This window comes from Epinephelus lanceolatus, chromosome 3 (assembly GCF_041903045.1).
Source record: "Epinephelus lanceolatus isolate andai-2023 chromosome 3, ASM4190304v1, whole genome shotgun sequence".
Lineage (NCBI taxonomy): Eukaryota > Metazoa > Chordata > Actinopteri > Perciformes > Serranidae > Epinephelus > Epinephelus lanceolatus.
Genome location: NC_135736.1, coordinates 3,828,339 through 3,851,383, shown reverse-complemented (window position 1 = coordinate 3,851,383; position 23,045 = coordinate 3,828,339). Strand labels below are relative to the sequence as shown.

The 23,045-nt window shown below is 43.3% G+C and overlaps 1 protein-coding gene across 2 annotated transcripts in view; it reads left to right on the top strand.

Moving 5' to 3' along the window:
* The first annotated feature begins 1,060 nt into the window (after window positions 1–1,060).
* The window catches only part of LOC117255285 (up-regulator of cell proliferation-like), a 44,574-nt gene continuing 22,589 nt past the window's right edge, over window positions 1,061–23,045 (top strand). The window contains exon 1 of one of the 2 annotated variants that reach the window (XM_078163404.1): window positions 1,061–1,816. The gene's annotated coding sequence lies outside the window, so the exon portion shown is untranslated. Of the gene's footprint in view, window positions 1,817–19,416; window positions 19,433–23,045 lie in introns of those variants that run through there. The other variant, XM_033624023.2, reaches the window with a different exon arrangement.

Here is a 23,045-nt window from a genome sequence, read left to right as displayed (position 1 = left end):
GGACCGCAGAGTGAAGGCAAAGGAGCCAACAAGTGCTAAACACCTCTGGGAACTCCTTCAAGACTGTTGGAAAACCATTTCAGGTGACTACCTCTTGAAGCTCATGGAGAGAATGCCAAGAGTGTGCAAAGCAGTAATCAGAGCAAAGGGTGGCTATTTTGAAGAAACTAGAATATAAAACATGTTTTCAGTTATTTCACCTTTTTTTGTTAAGTACATAACTCCACATGTGTTCATTCATAGTTTTGATGCCTTCAGTGAGAATCTACAATGTAAATAGTCATGAAAATAAAGAACACGCATTGAATGAGAAGGTGTGTCCAAACTTTTGGCCTGTACTGTATGTATGTATATATATATATATATATATATATATATATATATATATACATATATAATTTACGTTTATGTTTGTTAATAATTCCTGTTTATTTAACTATATATTTGTTAATACTATTGTTTAAATTTCTTATATTTTCATGTATCTTTCCTGTCTTGCAAGGAGCACCTGTAACATAAATAATTTCCCCTCGGGGATCAATAAAGTATTTCTGATTCTGATTCTGATTCTGATTACCACTTTTACAAAAAAGCCTCAGTTAAAGACACAGGTAAAACAAACCTAATTCCAGCTAATCCCTTTTTTATTCATGATCCCCCTTGTTTTTGTTTAGAGTTTTTAGAATGTATAATGTAGCGACGCCTACATTTTCCTTCATGCCTAGTGCTGGACTGAGTAGTTAGTAGTTTGTAGTTAAGTTTATTGTTTTATGTTCCAAAAGACAAATGTCACTTTATATCAGTGATTATAAAGTGTCTGTTCAGGTTATTCAGTTATTGTCATTTGTCACATTGGGCACTTTTCATCCTCCATACATGCCATCTCCTCAGCCCATTCAGTAATTTTCCATTCACCCCACCTTGTCACCACACCTACCTGCCAGCGTATTTCCTGTCCACTCATTTCCTGCTCCTGTCAGTCCTCCACGCCCACCTCTTCAGGCTACGCCACTCACTTGTGGATCATTATCCCCTGTCACTATAAAGACGCCCACTTCACAGACATTCCTTGCCAGATTGTTCTTCACCTTATGCAAGACTTTCTAGCGTTTGTTTTCAGGCTGCTTCATCAGTACCAACCCTGCCTGTCCCTGACTCACCTGCTTCATCTGACCCCAGTAAACCACTCTGCCTTCCGTCTTCGACCACAAGCTCTACTTCTGCCCCCCCTGGTTCCTGTTGCCTGTTTCCTGCAGCTTTCTGGAAAGAACGAGACCAGAGACCTGTGATCTTCTGAGGTGTGGATTACTTTGTTGTGTGGCAGTACACCTTGCCTTTGAGTGTGTGCTGTTGATTCCATGTTTCATCGCTGCTGTCAAGTCCTCCTCTGTCCACAGCTGGCTTCACATCACAGAGACTGCTTTCTCAGTGGGTACTCCTGGTGTTGGAATCTCAGCGCTTCTGACATTGCTCTCTGCCTGCCCCCTCTCGTTACCATCGCACACTATTGAACTGTCTGCTGTGTGTATGCGCCTGGCAGATGCTGGCAACTCCCCTGTGTGCTACTACAGCAGTACAGAGCTGCGGACTGATTCTGTTCTCCTAGCGACTCTGACATCTAACATTGACTCTCTCTCACATTTGGCGACAAGGATGGGTTGGACGTTCCACTGATTGACGCCTGAGCCTTGACTGAGGGTTAAACTGCTGGCAGGAGTCTCTAGAAGGCTCAGGGAAAGCTTCGCTCGGCAAACGGAGGACAGGATCCCGCCTGAAGTCAGGCATGGGTGGCGGACGCTCCATCTACTTTTAAGAAGTGAGTACAGTGTTATGAATCATTTTCTCTGTCGTTATTTTGTAGTAAGGCACCTGTTTCCATGTGAATCTTTTGAGTGTGGTGTTGGAAACGAGTTTTCATGTAATTCCAGAAAAGCGGTAGTGAAACTAAATTCATGAGTGTGTGTAGGCCTAGCTCGATGGCATTCCCTTTGTGAGAGTGGAGCTTGTTGGCATATAAATTCTTTGTGGTACTGTAGACAGTTCAAACATGGGGAACAAAGCAGGGAAATTTGAAACCTTTACCTGACCCACTCTCAGGTCCTGCTAAATAAATGGTAGATAAATGGGGAAAAATGTTGTTGAGGATGTTCCACATATTACCCAGGGGGGTAATGGGTACATTGAGAACAGATTGGTTAGGAAGGTACAGAGTATTGTTAGAGTAAAATGAACAGGGAAAGAAAGTTGGCTCAGGAAAGCTGAAGTGAGGGAGGCTAAATTCTTGGCAGGCTTGATGTTAAAGCAAGAAATGAAAAACAAGAGTAAGGGCTCTAGTTTCCCGGCAGGATGTCCCTGGGGGTTTTCGCCCCCTTTCTAAGGGGGGCCCCTTGTTTATCCTTGGGGCATGTGTCTACATAGTGTTTTTGGTCAGCAGAAAAGCAGTGGCAATGCGGTGGGGAGAGCTTCATCCCAGCACTTTTTTTAATGATGTGCTGTGCATGGGGTTTGTTTCTATGACCACCATGGGCTCTAGTTTCCCGGCGCAGTGCAGGGTGGCGCAGGGTGGCGAACCCCGCGCAGAGCTAGTTTCGAGCAGCGCAACCCAAGGCGTGTTCAGTTTGGTAGTTTGGCAGATCGAGGTGCGCTGAGATGGTTGTGGCGGCGCAGCAGGGGGAGGTGTTGACAGATCCAGCTTGGTGCAGTGACAGTTTTGTACCAAAAGGCTTCGCCAAAGGTGCACTAAAAGCTTGCAAGCTGAAACCACGTCTACTGTCAGCGCAGGGGGAGCGCAGCCAGTGTAAGCCGAAGTTTGGCTGACCGGCGGACAGTGCGCACACTGTCAAAACCAAAACCTCACAGGCAGGTTTCCAGAATATCAGGCACATTAACGATGCAATAAATACCCAAAAACACTATTCAATGCAACTATCTGCAATCAGCACATAAATGTATCTCTATATCGACTGTCCCGTCACATCTGATGTCAGATCAAAGGGGATCGGCACCGTGTGGCACGTTTGGCACGCGTAATGGAAACCCAACCTGATTTGATTAACACAGCTGCAAAATAATGAGTTCACATCCCTCTCAGCCAACCACACACAGCCACAGCATCAGATAGGGAGTATATATTCAGCATCTGTCATCTTAGAAAAGTCAAAAGAAAAGAAACAGAGTGAGACTGCAAGAGAGAAAGAGAGAGAGAGAGAAACGCAACATTGATTTACGATTGTGGTGACCTCCTCCCAGGCTACCTTTGCATCATCAGCCCGTGGAGGTCTGCTCGCAGTTCCGTATATTCGGACACTGTGAGCTTGGACCTCCCGGACCAAAACATCGGTTTCCTCCTGGGAGAAGTTTGGCTGTCCGACGCTGCTGCTCTCTTCTGCCATGACGAATTGAGTAAACTCTCATTACACCTTCGCGCAGCACATTTAAGGGCGAGGAGAAGGGATCATTTGATTGTTGTGATGTGTGTAAAACCCACTCCATGCCTTCTCTCCTCCCTCTTTCTGACTTGTGCAGGTAGGAGGGACGGAGGTGGGAAAGAGGAGTAGCTGCGCCAGGTGCACGGTGTGCCAAACTTTCAAAATCCGCCTGGCCACACCCAGTTGGCGAAGCGCAGGTGCGCTGCACCTCCGCCGCGCCCAGTCTGCGAAACTAGAGCCCTAAGTGTGAAAGGAAGGAAAAACAGAAACGTAGGGCAAGAGATAGGGATCTACCTCCTCCATATGCTGTCTCCACTGCTGCAGCCTCTCTTTCTCAAGAGGCACATGGCCCTGATGCTGAGCAACTTAAAAAAGACTGAAAGGGAGGGGGAAGAGGCATTGTTGTACCCTGACTTTTCTGCTCTCCATCTGACCCGCAAGGAAACAAAGACTAACCACAGCTGTGATTACCAGGGTCTGCAGCTGAGCAGCAAGGTGACAGGCATCTCGTTCAAGCCTGGCAAGAACTGGACTTAAAACATGTTCACATATTTACAGCGGATCCATCAAAGATGCTTGGAAATGAACTGATAACATCGAGGGTGCAAGAAGACACAGGGATGAAGTGGCACTGGCATGTCACCAACGCAGAGTCCAGAGACCCCAAGAGACGTGTCAGAACTTCTATAAAAGGACAGTTGATCAGAAACATAAGACTATAAAGTCAGCAGGTTGACTGGTTGATGATGGTGACTTGATCATAGACAAATGATACAATTTTGACTTCTGACTTCAAATTGACTGTTTTATATGAAAAGTTTTGTTTTCTGAAACTTTAGCATCTTTATCATATTTTATTTATCATCAATAAAAATGACGAAAAAACAAGTGGGCTATAACATATAAATTTAGTCTGTCAGCATTTTTTTTTTCCCAGGCCAGCCCCCTCATCTTGTCAAGTGTTGCCACTCTCTGTAATTACTGTTGAATTTTCGTCATGGAGCTCCATCAGCGCTGTTTTGAAAGAAGAACACAGCTCTTGTTTTCTTGTTGACAATTGACTGTTCTGGGCTGCTTGTCTACTCCGTGTGCATGCTCAAGTGAAGCTTATTCCAGCCTGGCTACAGTTAACTCTGATTAGACAAGGCTGAATTGTGTTAATAGAACGGCTTCAGTCTTAAGTGGAAGTTGATGTTCAGTCAAACAGGGCTTTTTCAATTAAGCGCAGATTTCTTTAGCTGCGTTGATGGCATACCCCCCAGGCTGCTTTGTTGGTAAGGTTGTTTGTGCTTTACGTAGCAGCAGGCACATGATTGATTGCACACGCTGATTATGTGATTTGGTTCAGTTATGTGCTGGCTTTGGCTGTGTGCTCTACTGTTTTCTGTTTTTGCTCTGGTATCTGGTTTGTTGGGAGACATGGATGAGTGTGGTTAGTAGGATGTTTTGCTATTTTGGATTACTGTATAGTAGCTGTGTTTTATAGCAAGTTGTGGTTTAGTTCTAAGGGTTGAGTCACAGATGTCACATGGTCCACAAACTGACAGGAAGTCATCGACAAATGTGCAAAACCACTTCACATGAAAAAAATTGATCCGCAAATGCCTAAATATGACTTAACACGTATTTGCTGTGGTGAAACTGTTTACATTTGTAAACCTGTAACATTTTTAGGTGAAATTAAAGTACGTGTTTACAGAGTAAGCTATTCTAATTTGCAGTTCACACTGTATTTTTGTGAATATGACTTTACACAACACAAATATAAAGAGACATGTTTGAGGATAGTGAAGTTGAGTCTTGAGTGAGTTACAAATACAATGCTCAAAAAAAAAGAAATTGGAATACTTAAATCACATATCAAATCTTGATGAAGGAATTATCATCTTTACTGATGTACATTATGTGATTTGTTGAGAACAAAATGATGTAACAACAGTCAGTGGAAACCAAAATTATCAACCCACTGAGGGCTGGATTCAAAATCACACCAAAAATCAAAGTAAAAAGTTGAAGTCACAGGCTGATCTAACTTGCCTGAATTTTATCACAGCAACTCAACTGGACAGTAGGTGACTGTACTTGGTGGCATTGGATACACCGATACAGAACATCCCAAAGGTGCTCAGTTGGATTTAAGTCATGGGAATGAGAGGGCCAGTCAATGGCATCAATACCTTAATTATCTAGGAACTGCCTACACACTCTTGCCACATGAGGCTGGGGATTGTCCTGCACCAGGAGGAACCCAGGGTCCACTGCAACAGCATAAGGTCTGACAATTGCCAAATACGGACCTGCCGATTCTGGTGTTTTCAGGCAAATGCAGATTGAGTTGCACGGTGCTGGGCTGTGAGCACAGGTCCCACTTTAGGACATTGGGCCCGCATGCCACCCTCATGGAGTCTGTTTCTGACAGATAATACTGGGCTTGTACACAAGAAAATAGTATAATGTTACAAAGAGGATGGGTCTGTCACGCTGTTGCTGAATCTCCTCCAGCATTTGGCCTGGCAGCCTCATGGCCAGAAATCCTGCTCATTCCTCTTCAGACCGCCCTCACATTAGCTGAAGAGTGTTCTCATTTCTGTCTCGGTGCTGTAGGTGTTCCTTCCATTATCTTCCTCCTTTGTTCCTTTTGGATAGATTTAATCAAATGTTTCACCCTGTGCGCACAGCAGTTTATTTGAAAAAACAAACAAACCCCACTGTAATTATAACTAGAAAAGCACTCGGAGAGCGCAGACCTCCGCCAAGCAGCTCGGATTTCCCGCCATTTTATTATTTTATCCACTTTGCTTGAACCGATCACCACCAAAATTTTATCATCATATTATTTGAAAACTCTCTCACTCACAAACACAGTTACAGATACACAAAACAATAGAAAATATGCAATACGAAAAGAAAACAAAAGGTGAGACTCAAATAAGTTACACACAACACACACATATTACTGCTTCCCTCCCTCCCCCTCCATCCCTCACGATTTGCAAGTATGGCACCCTGAATCAGAGCATTTAATTTTATGCGGCTTCCAAAAGAAGATTTCAAAAGCCCTCTGGTAGTTGAATGCCTCTGGGACAGGCCCATTTATGGCAACCCACTGGATCCATGGCATGCGCGATCCAGCCGAGGCACGGGTGCCGGAGCTAATAGTGGCCATTTAAGACATGATCCGGTGGGTGCGCCACTTTAAGCGGTCCGACCCATAGATATCATATACAGTAGGGAGCTGTCTCATTTTTCCACACTTGGCTTTTCCACACTATTCAGAAAAAGTGCAGGTACATAAAGATATTGGAAATGTTGCAGTTTTGGTTGAAGATAGGTTGCAAACATTATATCAAACATTCATCCCAGTATACACAGATGGATCCAAAGCTTTGCTTTGAGTATACCAACCTTAAAAGTTTCTGTGAAAAGAAGAACATTAGATCATTTGTCAGTTTATACAGTCGAGATGATAGCAATTGCAACAGCATTACAGTGGATAGAGGATTTGCAAATTAAAAAGGTTATTCTGTGTACAGATTCATGTTCTGCATTAATGTCATCACAGTCATTTACATCTCACAGTAGGCAGGATATAGTTAATGAGATATATGAAACTCTGTACAGATTTAAAAATATGAATGTTTTGATAACATCTATGTGGGTACCAGCACACAGATGGATTAAGGGCAATGAAATGGTGGATGCATTAGCAAAACAGGCACTGAAGCCTGAGGAAATCATGAAAATTTCACTCAGTAAATCTGAAGCAAAAGGACTAATCAAAAGAAACATCATTAAAGAGTGGCAGCACAGTTGGGATATAACAAATACAGGATGACACCTCTATGCAGTACAGCAAGAAGTGGGCACAATGAGGTCAGCTAAAAGAAGCACCAAAGAGGAGAACATCTTAACAAGGCTGAGGGTAGGACACACCAGACTAAATAAAACACTGCATTTAATAAACAAACATCCCTCAGGATTATGTAACCTATGTCATATAGAAGAATCAGTGGAATATGTCATTTTGCACTGTAATAAGTATTCTCGAGAGCGAGAATTATTAAAGAGAGAAATCGATTGGAGGGGAAGAATTGAGTTTGGAAAGTATATTTACAATTGGGTTAGGGAGTCTATTCCAGTACTTGAAAGAAAGTGGATTGACATAGTAGGTGCTGGTAATGCACCTTTATGCATTCACGCACAGTCCACTTGTCATGATGTTATTGCACTGCTCAGTCATAATTCATCCCTCGACCAGCCCACACTACTACTACTTTCCAACTGTGTGACGTCAGTTACGATATACCACCAGCAGGTGGGGCGGCTCCCTTATAGACTTATCAACACTAAATATGCAGAAAACATTAAACATTGAAACATAATATGGCAAAGGCACTCTCCAGCTGTTTCCATGTCAGTCCCTTCTTCTTGAATTTGTGCTCTGTGCTCCTTCTCCAGGTGTTTTTGGGTCTTCCTCTGCCTCGCTTATCTTGTGGGTTCCAAGTCAGTGCCTGTTTGGTTATTGCTGTGTTGTTTCTTCTAAGTGTGTGTCCAATCCAGCTCCCCTTCCTACGGGGAGTCACAGCTGTGCCTACAGTCGCTGTATACCAGGCAGTTGCAGCGGCTGGCCAGCTCCATTTCTAATGATGACTCCCATCCCCTAGCCAGTGAATTCCAGCTCCTGCCACCTAGACGGAGATTTAAAGTCCCGAGATCTAAGACCACAGTGTTTCTGTAGATAGCCAAGGTTTGTGGTTCATTTTCTTTTTCCCCACCACTTTTAGACATGCCTCCTTCCATATGGTTTTCAGGCTGATCCAGTACTCTTCCACTGGTTTTTCTGCTTCTTCTTCTTGCAGGGCATGGAACCTGTTCTGTAGGATGGTTTGGTACAGTTCAGTTGTTCTTAAGTCCTGGTAAGGCTGGATGTTGAACTTTGTTCTTCTGTCAGAAGGGTTATTGCAACGCTTGAGCTTGAGTTGGAGATTTGCAGCCAGTAGGTGATGGTCTGACCCAGCGTCTGACCCCCTCTTCACTCAAACATCTAGGAGAGAATGCCTAAACTTCCTGTTTATGCATATGTGGTCGATTTGGTTTTCAGTAGTATGGTCAGGTGATATCCAGGGGGCTTTGTGAATGGGTTTGTGGGGGAATATGGTTCCTCCTTTGACCAGATTGTTGTCAGCACAGATGTCTGCAAATCTCTCCCTATTTTCGTTCATGCTGCCAATTCCTTGCTTTCCCATCACCAGGTCATATCCACTATTGTTGTTTCCAACCTTGAAATTCATGTCTCCCATGAGGAGGAGGATGTCTTTTTCCTTCCTGGCCTGGAGTAGGTGTTGTAGTTGGTTGTAGAATTTGTCTTTTAGTTCATCAGTAGTATTGTTGGTGGGTGCATAGCACTGTATGACTCGGAGGTTGATTCTTTTATGGGTGGTTTGAAATCTTGCAGTGATGATCCTGGAGTTGATGGGCTCCCAACTGATGAGGGCTCTCTGTGCTTCTTTGGAGAGCATGAATGCCACTCCCTCCTTGTGTGGTGCATTTTCATCTGTGTGTCCAGTGTAGAGTATGGACTCGCCACTGACCAATTTGACTTCTCCTGTCTGGTGCCATATAGTCTTGCACAGGCCGAGGATAGAGATCTTGTATCTCCTTATCTCATCTGCGATGACTGACGTCTTCCCTGCTGTGAACATGGTCCTGATGTTCCAGGTGGTGATGTTGGTAGGTTGCCTTGGAGATAGAAGATTCCGACGCACCCTCTCCATGTGGTTTTCAGCATGCGTCTTCATTGTCTCTTTAGCTTGTATGCTTGAAGAGCCTTTATTTCTTAGATTATGGGGTTTCTTACTCTTCAATGTTTCTGTAATTGTTTTTAATCCACTTCACTGGTGATTGGCCTATGAGTTTCGCCATTGCCCTATTACCCAGCTTTACCTGTTTCCACTTCTTGCGATGGGGACATTAGGGTTGGACTTTGAGAGGCAAAGGCACTTAGTAATAACTAACTTTGGCACCTTTTCTACAACCATCGAGGAGTGGGCAAGTGACGTAGTCAAAAAGGCAGAAAATCCAGGACCAGGTAAATACACAGTCCATACAGATGAACCAGAATGGAGTAGGTAGAAGGCATGTCGAGGCCAAGCAGAAGGTCGAGAAGCCAGCAGGTAAGTACTCACAGTAAAGTGAAAATCTCTGGACTGCAGGAAACCACAGATAAGCAGACTGGAAAACTCACACTGTAGCGCTGTCAGATGAAAACGCCAAGCAGCCACAGGCAAAGAGGAACCAAGGATGCAGAGGCAGGTCTCGATGTCAGGGAGGCGTTTACTGGGAGTCAGATGAGACAGGCAGGTCGGAGGCAGGCAGGGTTGGCAACAAGAAATCAGTCCAGAATAAAGTGCTGGAGAGTCTTGCATGAGTGGTGAAGAACAATCTGGCAACCAGTGACTGAGACGCTGGTGTGTATGTACTGGCTGGGAATAATGAGGAACAGGTGAACTGAGCTGCCTTGATGAGGTGGGCGTGGTGGACAGGCAGGAGCAAGAAGAAAAGTATGCAGTTGATTGGTTGGCAGGTAGGAGTGGTAGAAAGGTGGGATGAGTGGAAAACTATTGACTAAGGGCTGAAAAGAGAAAAGAGCTGGTGATCAGGAATGCAAACTGTGACATCTGGACGTTTTCAGTTACGAGATCCAATAAATGAAATCATTTAAACTACAATAGGAACAGCATATATCTTATTTAATTAATTTTTACCAACAGTTTATTCACAGCAGGAAAGTGTTTTATACAGTTCATTCATTTATCTTTTTCAGCTATCAATCTTTAATGGATCTGTTTTTCAGTCTAATTCCTTCTTAGCTATACTTCCTTCACTCTTTCTTAGGGCTCTGAAAAACCAAGCTGACAGTCGTCTAAATGTCGGTGAGTGACTGTCGTCGCTCCAGTTTTTGCAGTGTATCCCATATCGTTGGCCCTCCTCTGCTTTTTTTTTTAGCCTATTCAGCATGTCGAATTGGCGTCAAAGTGATTGGGTGAATAAAATCACTTTGACTAGTAGTTCAGCTCAGCTCATGAAAAGAGGAATGGAAGTGAGGAAAGTAAACAGAGAACTAAAATCAGAGGGAGCAGGGGCGGAAATCCCGGGGGGGACAGGGGGGACATGACTCCCCCTTCAATAAAGCTGTACCCCCCTAGAATAATTTGAGACACAATTAATAATTTTTGAACAATGCAGTAGTATTTATTAAAAGCACAATGTAAGCAGTGCTCATTATAAAAGCGTAATAATGTGCTATTTAAATCTTAAAAGATTTAGTCCCCCCCTCCCATTCCTAGTAGTGGTATATCCCACACTCTTTCCAACGGGCGGGGCTAGCAGCCGTTAGTACTTGGCAGCAGTTGCAGCGTGTGGCTGGACCCGGCTGCCCACATCACGCGGGGTAAGATGTTCACTCACACAGATACAGTTTAACTTACATAAGTTACAACACATCCCATTTACTGTTACAACAAGCCCCAGGCCCAGGCTGATAATATAAACTGTCTGCAACATTTCTCCTGCATTGTTCAAAAGCCAGAGTTTAGTGATAGTCAGAGAGGACAGGAGAGAAAGAAGAGGGAGAGGACAGGACAAGAGCAGTCAGTGACGGAGCGGCTCGTAGTTAATATCTGTAGGCTCTCCACCTGTCAGTGAGACACACGACAGACGTGCAGTTTAAGTGACGAGAAGCGGCCATTACACGCGATCATTATGCAAGGTTTTGAGGTGCGCAGTGGCAGATCTCACAGCACACTGTTTATAAAGCAGTTCACCAGTTTAATTGCAGGAAATGTTTATCTCACTGCCGGTAAAAAAACGAAAAAAACAAACAAAACGGTTTGCTCCTGCAGCCAGCCAGAGACGATGGATCCATTCCACACACCTGAGCCAGATGAAAAAGAGGGAGAGAAGGAGAGAGATCGAGTTTCGGTCTTTGATGACTGAAGCCTTATTGTTTTGCTGCTATTAAACAATGAGAGACATGTTTTCTCCGTTTACTTAATAGCATAAATATTCACACTACTGCGCACAGGGAGACAGAGACCTGCTCTGCTCTGAACACACTCAGCACCTTGGACAGCACGGCGCACCTGACTGTTGTCGTTGTGTACATGTTAATTTGATTTCAATCATTTTTTTTTTTTAAATCTGGACATGTGCAGGTGGACTCAGCCAGTGCTAAGAAAGGTCCTATGCCTGCCTGTTGGAGAGATAGAGAGAAGATTAAAGCGTCAAAGTGCGGTAAAAGATGTTGTATAAAACAACTTTTTTTCCTTGTCCCCCCCTGGAATTATTCTCTAAAATTTTACTGTTTATTGTCCCCCCCAGCTATGAAATGGGATTTTCGCCCCTGAGAGGGAGTGAGATTAAAACAAATTTGTTATATAAGGTAAGATCATTTTTCCTTTGAGCTCTTTTGCAGAATCATTTTGTAATTGTTTAATTGTTTGTGTTATTGTTTGGTAGCACAAGCTAAATGTCCCTCCGTCTTTCAACATTGGATTGTGTTCATGTGCTAACAAGCTAACTAGCATCTGAAATCCATCCTGTTGTTCTTCTGGTTTCCCTTTTTGAATTATGGCTGTAGCTGCAGTCTTCACAATGTATTCAATAGCAACTTTTTGGTCAAGACATAGGTGACGTGAGGCGACACAGTCACCCTTCGTTGCAACTTTTTCTTTGATGTAGGTTTGCTGTCTGGGCCTTTACATCCTACACGTTTCTAGCTTGTTAATGCTTGATCCATGTCTGCTCTGTGACTCAATTTCTGGCAACTACTCTGGGTCTCAGAGGCAAGCAGCAGGTGCCATTGTTATAGGGGGAATTACTTCATTTGTAACCTACATGTTTAGTTTAATGACACAAATTTGTAGAAATGCTGTAAGAACCTTAGAAAATAATAATTTCACAGTACATTGCACATTTTGCCATTGTTCATTTCTACTGTGTAAATTTATATTGGAAATTGACTTATTTGTTCAGAGTATCTTTCACAACAAATTCTTATGGGTCCTTTGGACATGCAAAGGCAATATTGGTCACATCTCAACATCAGTGCATCAGTGCAGTAGTGTACAACACAAACACGGTGTGTTACATCACAGTATAGTTCAAGATGTTGGTCGATCAGTGCCAGCTGGCACAACTTGCTGTACTAATTTCACAGACCGTTTTTGTTGACATAGTTGTCACAACAAAGACAGAACATTTGTTGGAGCAGATCAGCCAGCAGAAACTGAATGTTGCTGGTGAGGGTTGTGCTTTTATCACTGTACACGTTAAAAGTTTGTTGTTAACTCTGTAGTCAATCCTCTGTTATCATAGTGTTGCAAAAGCTACATGGATAATGTCTATGTAAAGATATGGGGCTCTAGTTTCGCAGACCAGGCGCAGCGGCGGCGCAGCACACCTGCGCTTCGCCAACTGGGTGTGGCCAGGTGGACTTTGTAAGTCTTACTGTTAATTTATTATGCTGATCTGTTCTGTACGACATCTATTGCACGTCTGTCCGTCCTGGAAGAGGGATCCCTCCTCAGTTGCTCTTCCTCAGCTTTCTACCATTTTTTTTTTCCCTGTTAAAGGGGTTTTTTTGGGGAGTTTTTCCTTATCCGCTGCGAGGGTCATGAGGACAGAGGGATGTCGTATGCTGTAAAGCCCCGTGAGGCAAATTGTGATTTGTGATATTGGGCTTTATAAATAAAATTGATTGATTGATTGATTGATTGATTGATTGATTGATTGATTGAAGTCTGGCACACCGTGCGCCCTGGCGCAACTACTCCTCTATCCCACCTCCGTCCCTCCTACCGGCGCAAGTCGGAAAGAGGGAGGAGAGAAGGCATGGAGTGGGTTTTACACACATCGCACCAATCAAATGAGCCCCTCTCCTCGCCCTTAAATGCGCCGCGCGAAGGTGTAATGAGAGTTTACTCAATTCGCCATGGCAGAAGAGAGCAGCAGCGTCAGACGGCCAAACTTCTCCCAGGAGGAAACTTATGTTTTGGTCCGGGAGGTCTGCTCGCAGTGTCCGAATATACGGAACTGCGAGCAGACCTCCACGGGCTGATGATGCAAAGGTAGCCTGGGAGGAGGTCACCACAATTGTAAATCAATGTTGCGTTTCTCTTGTGCGCGCGCGCTCTCTCTCTCTCTTTCTCTCTCGCAGTCTCACTCTGTTTCTTTCCTTTTGACTTTTCTAAGATGACAGATGCTGAATATATACTCCCTATCTGATGCTGTGGCTGTGTGTGGTTGGCTGAGAGGGATGTGAACTCATTAGTTTGCAGCTGTGTTAATCAAATCAGGTTGGGTTTCCATTATGCGTGCCAAATGTGCCAAACGGTGCCGATCCCCTTTGATCTGACATCAGATGTGACGCGACAGTCGATATAGAGATACATTTATGTGCTGATTGCAGATAGTTGCATTGAATAGTGTTTTTTTGGGTATTTATTGCATCGTTAATGTGCCTGATATTCTGGAAACCTGCCTGTGAGGTTTTGATGACATGTGCGCACTATCCGCCGGTCAGCCAAACTTCGGCTTACACCGGCTGTGCTCCCCCTGCGCTGACAGTAGACCTGGTTTCAGATGGCGAGCTTTTAGCGCACCTTCAGCGAAGCCTTTTGGCACGAAACTGTCACTGCGCCAAGCTGGATTTGTCAACACCTCCCCCTGCTGCGCCGCCACACCCATCTCAGCGCACCTCGGTCTGCCAAACTACCAAACTGAGTGCGCCTCGGGTTGCGCTGCTCGAAACTAGCTCTGCGCGGGGTTCGCCACCCTGCGCCACCCTGCACTGCGCCGGGAAACTAGAGCCCATGGTGGTCATAGAAACAAACCCCATGCACAGCATCATTAAAAAAAAAGTGCTGGGATGAAGCTCTCCCCACCGCGTTGCCACTGCTTTTCTGCTGACCAAAAACACTATGTAGACACATACCCCAAGGATAAACAAGAGGCCCCCCTTAGAAAGGGGGCGAAAACCCCCAGGGACATCCTGCCTCAAAATATAATGGACAGATTAATTAATAGGATAATTCTTGCCTCGGTAGTGATGTAACATGCCCCTTTACAAGATTTTCATTTTTGTACTATAATAACAAACTTGGCTACTCATTGTGCTGGTTTATGTATCATCATTCTGCACATGCTAAAATCCTATTCAAATATTCTTTGATTTTACACTAAATTGACTTCTTCTGTATTGTGACTGATATGCAAAATTGGTTTGACTAGCCTGGCTGTTGTGATTACTGAAATGGTCCGACGATAGTGAATAACAAGTATTAATGCGATCATTAGCGGCAAAGACCATTGATAACAGTACATTTTGGAAGGAATGGGATGAAGCATAATTTGGCTGTGGAAAATAACCCACTACTGTTGAGGTTTTGTTTTAAACAGCTATCTGATCATGATGTGCGTGTGAATGCATATATATATATATATATATATATATATATATATATATATATATATATATACATACAGAACAGGCCAAAAGTTTGGACACACCTTCTCATTCAATGCGTTTTCTTTATTTTCATGACTATTTACATTGTAGATTCTCACTGAAGGCATCAAAACTATGAATGAACACATGTGGAGTTATGTACTTAACAAAAAAAGGTGAAATAACTGAAAACATGTTTTATATTCTAGTTTCTTCAAAATAGCCACCCTTTGCTCTGATTACTGCTTTGCACACTCTTGGCATTCTCTCCATGAGCTTCAAGAGGTAGTCACCTGAAATGGTTTTCCAACAGTCTTGAAGGAGTTCCCAGAGGTGTTTAGCACTTGTTGGCTCCTTTGCCTTCACTCTGCGGTCCAGCTCACCCCAAACCATCTGGATTGGGTTCAGGTCCGGTGACTGTGGAGGCCAGGTCATCTGCCGCAGCACTCCATCACTCTCCTTCTTGGTCAAATAGCCCTTACACAGCCTGGAGGTGTGTTTGGGGTCATTGTCCTGTTGAAAAATAAATGATCGTCCAACTAAACGCAAACCGGATGGGATGGCATGTCGCTGCAGGATGCTGTGGTAGCCATGCTGGTTCAGTGTGCCTTCAATTTTGAATAAATCCCCAACAGTGTCACCAGCAAAACACCCCCACACCATGACACCTCCTCCTCCATGCTTCACAGTGGGAACCAGGCATGTGGAATCCATCCGTTCACCTTTTCTGCGTCTCACAAAGACACGGCGGTTGGAACCAAAGATCTCAAATTTGGACTCATCAGACCAAAGCACAGATTTCCACTGGTCTAATGTCCATTCCTTGTGTTTCTTGGCCCAAACAAATCTCTTCTGCTTGTTGCCTCTCCTTAGCAGTGGTTTCCTAGCAGCTATTTGACCATGAAGGCCTGATTGGCGCAGTCTCCTCTTAACAGTTGTTCTAGAGATGGCTCTGCTGCTAGAACTCTGTGTGGCATTCATCTGGTCTCTGATCTGAGCTGCTGTTAACTTGCGATTTCTGAGGCTGGTGACTCGGATGAACTTATCCTCAGAAGCAGAGGTGACTCTTGGTCTTCCTTTCCTGGGTCGGTCCTCATGTGTGCCAGTTTCGTTGTAGCGCTTGATGGTTTTTGCGACTCCACTTGGGGACACATTTAAAGTTTTTGCAATTTTCCGGACTGACTGACCTTCATTTCTTAAAGTAATGATGGCCACTCGTTTTTCTTTAGTTAGCTGATTGGTTCTTGCCATAATAGGAATTTTAACAGTTGTCCAATAGGGCTGTCGGCTGTGTATTAACCTGACTTCTGCACAACACAACTGATGGTCCCAACCCCATTGATAAAGCAAGAAATTCCACTAATTAACCCTGATAAGGCACACCTGTGAAGTGGAAACCATTTCAGGTGACTACCTCTTGAAGCTCATGGAGAGAATGCCAAGAGTGTGCAAAGCAGTAATCAGAGCAAAGGGTGGCTATTTTGAAGAAACTAGAATATAAAACATGTTTTCAGTTATTTCACCTTTTTTTGTTAAGTACATAACTCCACATGTGTTCATTCATAGTTTTGATGCCTTCAGTGAGAATCTACAATGTAAATAGTCATGAAAATAAAGAAAACGCATTGAATGAGAAGGTGTGTCCAAACTTTTGGCCTGTACTGTACATATATGTGTGTGTATGTATATATGCATGTGTATGTATGTACATGTATATCATATCTTATCAAATTGAGTTAATATAGTAAAGAGCACCAAAATCTAAGTATAATCACTGTGTGTTGAGTTGTATTATCAATACAGTGCTCTCCAAAAGTATTGGAACAGTGAGTCCAATTCGTTTACTTTTGTTGTCGACTGAAAACATTTGGGTTTGACATCAAAAGATGAATATGAGACAAGAGATCAACATTTCAGCTTTTATTTCCAGGTATTTACATCTGGATCTGATACACAACTTAGAAGATAGCATTATTTGTAATGGAACACAATTTTTTTAGGTGAGCAAAAGTATTGGAACATATAAACTTAAAATAGATTAAAGTGAATGAGACTTAATATTTAGTTGCAAATCCTTTGCTTTCAATAACTGCATCAAGCCTGTGACCCATTGACATCACCAAACTTTTGCATTCTTCTTTTGTGATGCTTTTCCAGGCTTTCACCGCAGCCTCTTTCAGTTGTTGTTTGTTTTGGGGGGTTACTCCCTTCAGTCTCCTCTTCAGCAGGTAAAATGCATGCTCTATTGGGTTTAAGTCTGGAGACTGACTTGGCCAGTCTAAAACCTTCCACTTCTTGCCCCTGATGAACTCCTTTGTTGTTTTGGCAGTGTGTTTTGGGTCGTTATCTTGCTGCATGATGAAGGATCTCCCAATCAGTTTGGTTGCATCTTTCTTTAAATTAGCAGACAAAATGTTTCTGTAGACTTCTGAGTTCATTTTGCTGCTGCCATCATGTGTTACATCATCAATGAAGATGAAAGAGCCCGTCCCAGAAGAAGCCATGCAAGCCCAAGCCATGACATTACCTCCACCGTGTTTCACAGATGAGCTTGTATGTTTGGGATCATGAGCAGATCCTTTCTTTCTCCAAACTTTTGCCTTTCCATCACTTTGGAAAAAGTTAATCTTTGTCTCATCAGTCCATAAAACTTTTTCCCAGAATTTTTGAGGCTCATCTCTGTACCTTTTGGCAAATTCCAGCCTGGCCTTCCTATTCTTCTTGCTAATGAGTGGTTTGCATCTTCTGGTGTAGCCTCTGTACTTTTGTTCATGAAGTCTTCTGCGAACAGTAGATTGTGATACCTTCACTCCTGCCCTCTGGAGGTTGTTGCTGATGTCACTAACAGTTGTTTTAGGGTCTTTCTTTACAGCTCTCACAATGTTTCTGTCATCAACTGTTGATGTTTTCCTTGGTCTACCTGTTCGACGTCTGTTGCTTGGTACACCAGTGGTTTCTTTGTTCTTCAGGACATTCCAAATGGTTGTACTGGCTATGGCCAATGTTTGTGCAATGGCTCTGATTGATTGTCCATCTTCTCTCAGATTCACAGTTGCTTTTCACCCATAGACAGCTCTCTGGTTTTCATGTTGGTTCCACCTCTAAATGCAGTCTGCACAGGCAAAACCTATCGTACCCAATCTGAAACTGAGCTCAGACATTCAGTGCTATTTATTGTTTGAATAATCAGTGTAATTGGAAGACACCTGGGCAACAAAACACACCTGTCAGTCACATGTTCCAATACTTTTGTTCTCATGAAAAATGGGTGGGTTCAAACAAAAGGTGCTATCTTCTAAGTTGTGTATCAGATCCAGATGTAAATACCTGGAAATAAAAGCTGAAATGTTGATCTCTTGTCCCATATTCATCTTTTGATGTCAAACCCAAATATTTTCAGTCTACAACAAAAATAAAGGAATTGGCCTTATTATCAATATATTACCACTGTGTTATCAATACATTACTACTGCATCATCAATATGTTATCACTGTGTGAATTTAAAATATAATTGTCATTCTAATAGTAGAATGAAGCCCCTATAGTATAAACAAGGGACATACACACACCCTGAGGCCATTCAATGCACCTGCAACACACACACCAACTCAAACTTGGATAATTGGGATACATCAAAGGGGGGGAGATCAGATATGGAAGACGTAAAGTGCTGAGGTTGACACTTTTGAGAAGGAAGGCCCTCCAACCAGTTTTAACTGGTTTTAGGGGTCTGTCAGGGTTCAAGTGACGTAAAAGTGATGTTGTGATGTATATGACTTATGAAAAAATAAGGGTAAATCTACACATATGATTGGTTAAAAAACTTAAGAAAGTGAGAGAGAGAGAGAGAGAGAGAGAGAGAGAGAGAGAGACTAGGTATAAAGGTCAGTGCCCGAGCCTTTTGGGTTCAGTTCTTGGTCCGGACCACCAACTCACATGGGTTTATTTGGATGTCATCTCTGAACAAAGAATAAACCTTCTTGCATTGGACTTCTGATCAGCCTCCTGGTTTTTCTTCAGAGTGCTCTGAACTTTCTTTGATTTTATTGGAAGCAAGTTTTACTGAAGACAAATTTTTGGTTTGAGGGCAGCAAATAAATCCACAACACTACCTACTTACTTACTAACAAAGGTCTGACCACTCATTTCACTGCATGAAAAACAAAACAAAAAAAACAACATCAACTTTTCCAGATTTTGTACTTGCATGTGGACTCAAATATCTTCCACAGCTGGGTGTGGAAGATGTAATCTTCAGGCTTCTCTCTCTCTCTCTCTCTCTCTCTCTCTCTCTCTCTCTCTCTCTCTCTCTCTCTCTCTCTCTCTCTCTCTCTCTCTCTCTCTCTCTTTCTCTCTGTCTATCCGTCTATGTGTGTATTAATCTGTCTCTCTATCGAGAATCTCTACCCACTCAAACAGGTAGGTGGTGAGTTCTCAGTTTGGCCACACTGCTGTGTAGGAGCAGCTCCACGTGCACTGACACCACTCCTCGGAAAGGTAAACAATAAAAATAAAATAAATAGATTAAAAAAAAGCCTGCCTTGTGTACTTCTAATATACTTTGAAGGTGACATGTGTCAGATATGGCCAGAATTTTAGTTTAGAGACCAACAGAAGACCAGCAGAATCAGAACAATCAGAATGAGATTTATTGCCAAGTTAGGGTTTTCACTCACACTAAATTTGCTTTGGTTTCTGGTGCATACATAAACATACAATAAACATATTAAGAAGAAATAAAAATAAGGCAAAGTACTGCAAGACTCAACAACTGCAGACTCTGTTTAGACGCATTTATTAGTATTACATTGTTATTGAATCATTTGTTAATTCACCACACTGACAGGCTAACATTCAGTGCTCCAGTTTTTTGTTTTGTTTTGTAGGCCTATCTGCCTCTTTTTAATGTGTTTAGTATTTGCACTGCCGGCCAAGTGTAAATACTAAACACATCATCCAGTCCAGTCACTATAAATACATTAATCAGTGGTTTTCTACTCTCTGCAGGGTTAAAATTTTGGGTGATGGTGGCTACCCATGCATTGAAAGACCTGTTAGCCATCATCACTCTATACAGAGAACCACTGCAAGGGAAGGTGCAGAGCTGCTTCAATCAGCCAAGGAGCTGCTTCAATAAGCCAAGGCCTGTTCTATAACAGAGTGGGCCTTTGGCATGTTGAAGGTTTGAATGGCATGGCTGCTCTCCGCTCTCGTGTGCGCATGCTGTGGAGTTGCAAGAACGTGATTATTGGCATTTGTATATTTACATAAAGGCCTGGGACATGGGCCACCATACTTCAGGATAAGCAATGTGTCTTTTTGTTTCAATAATGTATATTCTTTTACATACCATGTGTTACTGGATCAGAGATTTCTTGTTTGATCTCACTCAGAGAGTAGGACTATCTCCATCTCTGCTGAGCCCTCAGCCTCAGCACTGATGCTCCTCAGGGATGTGTGCTGAGCCCCCTACTCTATACTCTACCCATGACTGCACCCCCCGCACACCGGAGCAAAGCCATCATCAAGTTTGCGGATGACGTGGTGGAGCTCATCTCTGGGGGGATGAAACTGCATGCAGAGATGAGTTCCAGAGGCTGTCAGTGGTGTGCACAGAGAACAACCTGGTCCTGAACACCCTCAAAATCAAGGAGCTGATCATCGACTACAGAAGGAAAAAATCTGATCCACATCCCATCCACATCAACGGAGACTGCATGAAGAGGGTCTCGCAATTCAAGTTCCTGGGCGCATACATGGATGATGACCTGTCATTGAATGCAAATACCACCGCGCTTGTGAAAAGGGCACAGCAGCATCTCCATATCCTGAGGATCCTCAGAAAGAACAACCTGGCAGAGCAACTGCTGGTGTCCTGTCACTGCTCCATGAAGTGTGTGAATATTGCCATCTGGAATTGCCATTGGAGTTTGCTTGCATGGCCTCAAATCACTTGTCCTCCCTCTTGGCCTCCTATTTTAAAAATTCCAACAGTGCCCCTCTGGAGGTACACAATTTTTTGGGCGTGGGGGACAGGCAGAGATGGATGGCTTGTTATCCGCCTCTGTGGCGGTGTTCCAGGCTGTGCAGAATCCTCTTCCTTTCATGCTTGGCCACAAGTAACAGCTCCAGCCCCTGGAGTGATGAGCCATTACCATTAGAGGCCATGTCAGCTACAGGCTCAAGGTTTTCCCCCATACATTAGTCCATCAGGACTCAGGCTCAGTAGAGGGTCACCTCCTGATGGCCTCATACTTGAGGGAAAACCCTGGCCAATGGCCATGGCCAAACCGTGGCCTCCCCCTGTCTGTCCCCATCCCTGTTGGTGGATTTTTAAGTTCCTGGAAGATATCAAACAATAGAATTACTGGTGAGATGTAGACACACTGAAACCACTAGAATGTGATACAATGTGCTAAATAACAGTAACAAATGTCTTCATTTGGAAGAAAACTGAGCTCATAATAAACTTAATTACCTCATCACTTATTCTGAATTTGATGCCTGCAAGGACATGTTTACCACTATGTGGCATTACCTTTTCTTTTAACAACACTCAGTAAGTGTAAGGTCAAACTGTGATTTGTGATATTGGGCTTTATGAATAAAATCTAATTTCAATTCAATTTCAGTTTTATTCCATTCAGTTTTATTTATTAAGCCCAATATCACAAATCACAATTTGCCTCACAGGGCTTTACAGCATACGACATCCCTCTGTCCTTATGACCCTCACAGCAGATAAGGAAAAACTCCCCCAAAAAAACCTTTTAATGGGGGAAAAAATGGTAGAAAGCTGAGGAAGAGCAACTGAGGAGGGATCCCTCTTCCAGGACGGACACCTGCAATAGATGTCATACAGAACAGATCCATCCATCCAGTGGTGTAGTGGAGGATGTACGCAAGTATACGGGGTATTCCCACTTATATGTCTGGCTGTTAACAGTATATCCACCCATCGGCCAAAAAGCCATTGGAATATACAAGAGAGTATAACCACTTCCTCCTCTAACCTATCCATCTACCTAGAAGCAAACCCACCTTATTAAATACCACTACACCACTGCATCCATCCATTTTTGTAACAGCTTATCCTCTTGAGGGTCGCGGGGGGGCTGGAGCCTATCCCAGCTGACATTGGGTGAGAGGCAGGGTACACCCTGGACAGGTTGCCAGACTATCACAGGGCTGACAGATAGAGACAGACAACCATTCACACTCACATTCACACCTACGGACAATTTAGAGTCACCAATTAACCTATTCCCAACCTGCATGTCTTTGGATTGTGGGAGGAAGCCTGAGTACCCGGAGAAAACCCACACTGACACAGGGAGAACATGCAAACTCTGCACAGAAGGGCGAACCAGGAACCCTCTTGCTGTGAGGCAATAGTGCTAATCACCACACCACCGTGCTGCATATTTATAAAGCCCAATATCACAAATCACAATTTGCCTCACAGGGCTTTACAGCATACGACGTCCCTCTGTCCTTTGGACCCTCACAGCGGATAAGGAATTACTCCCCCAAAAAAACCCATTAATGGGGAAAAACAATGGTAAAAACTTCAGGAAGAGCAACTGAGGAGGGATCCCTCTTCCAGGACAGACAGACGTGCAATAATGTATATGTACAGACGTGTAAGTAATGATATTGAACTGAACTGAATGGATATATCTATTATGTTGGGGGATTTTGTCTTTGGACTCTGGGTGGAAGCTGGAAAACCTGGAAAAATTTCACACTGACATGAGGCGAACATGCAAACACGCAAGAGAAACCTTGTTGCTGTGAGCTGACAGTGCTAACCTCTGCACCACCTTGCCGCCCATCATGTGATATCATTCAGAAGCATGCAACAAGAACATTTTTATAACCCATCATAAATGAGAGACTTTGTACAGTTCTATGGCCTTTGTCACTCTATCATCTGTGGAACATGATCTTGTAAACACATGTGCACACACACACACATGCGCGCGCACGCACACACACACACACACACACACACACAAATTGTATTTTGAACAGAACCCCAAGTATCTAGAGTCTTTAATATATTAATGATTTGCCTATGAAAAACTTGAATAAACAGTGTAAACTTATT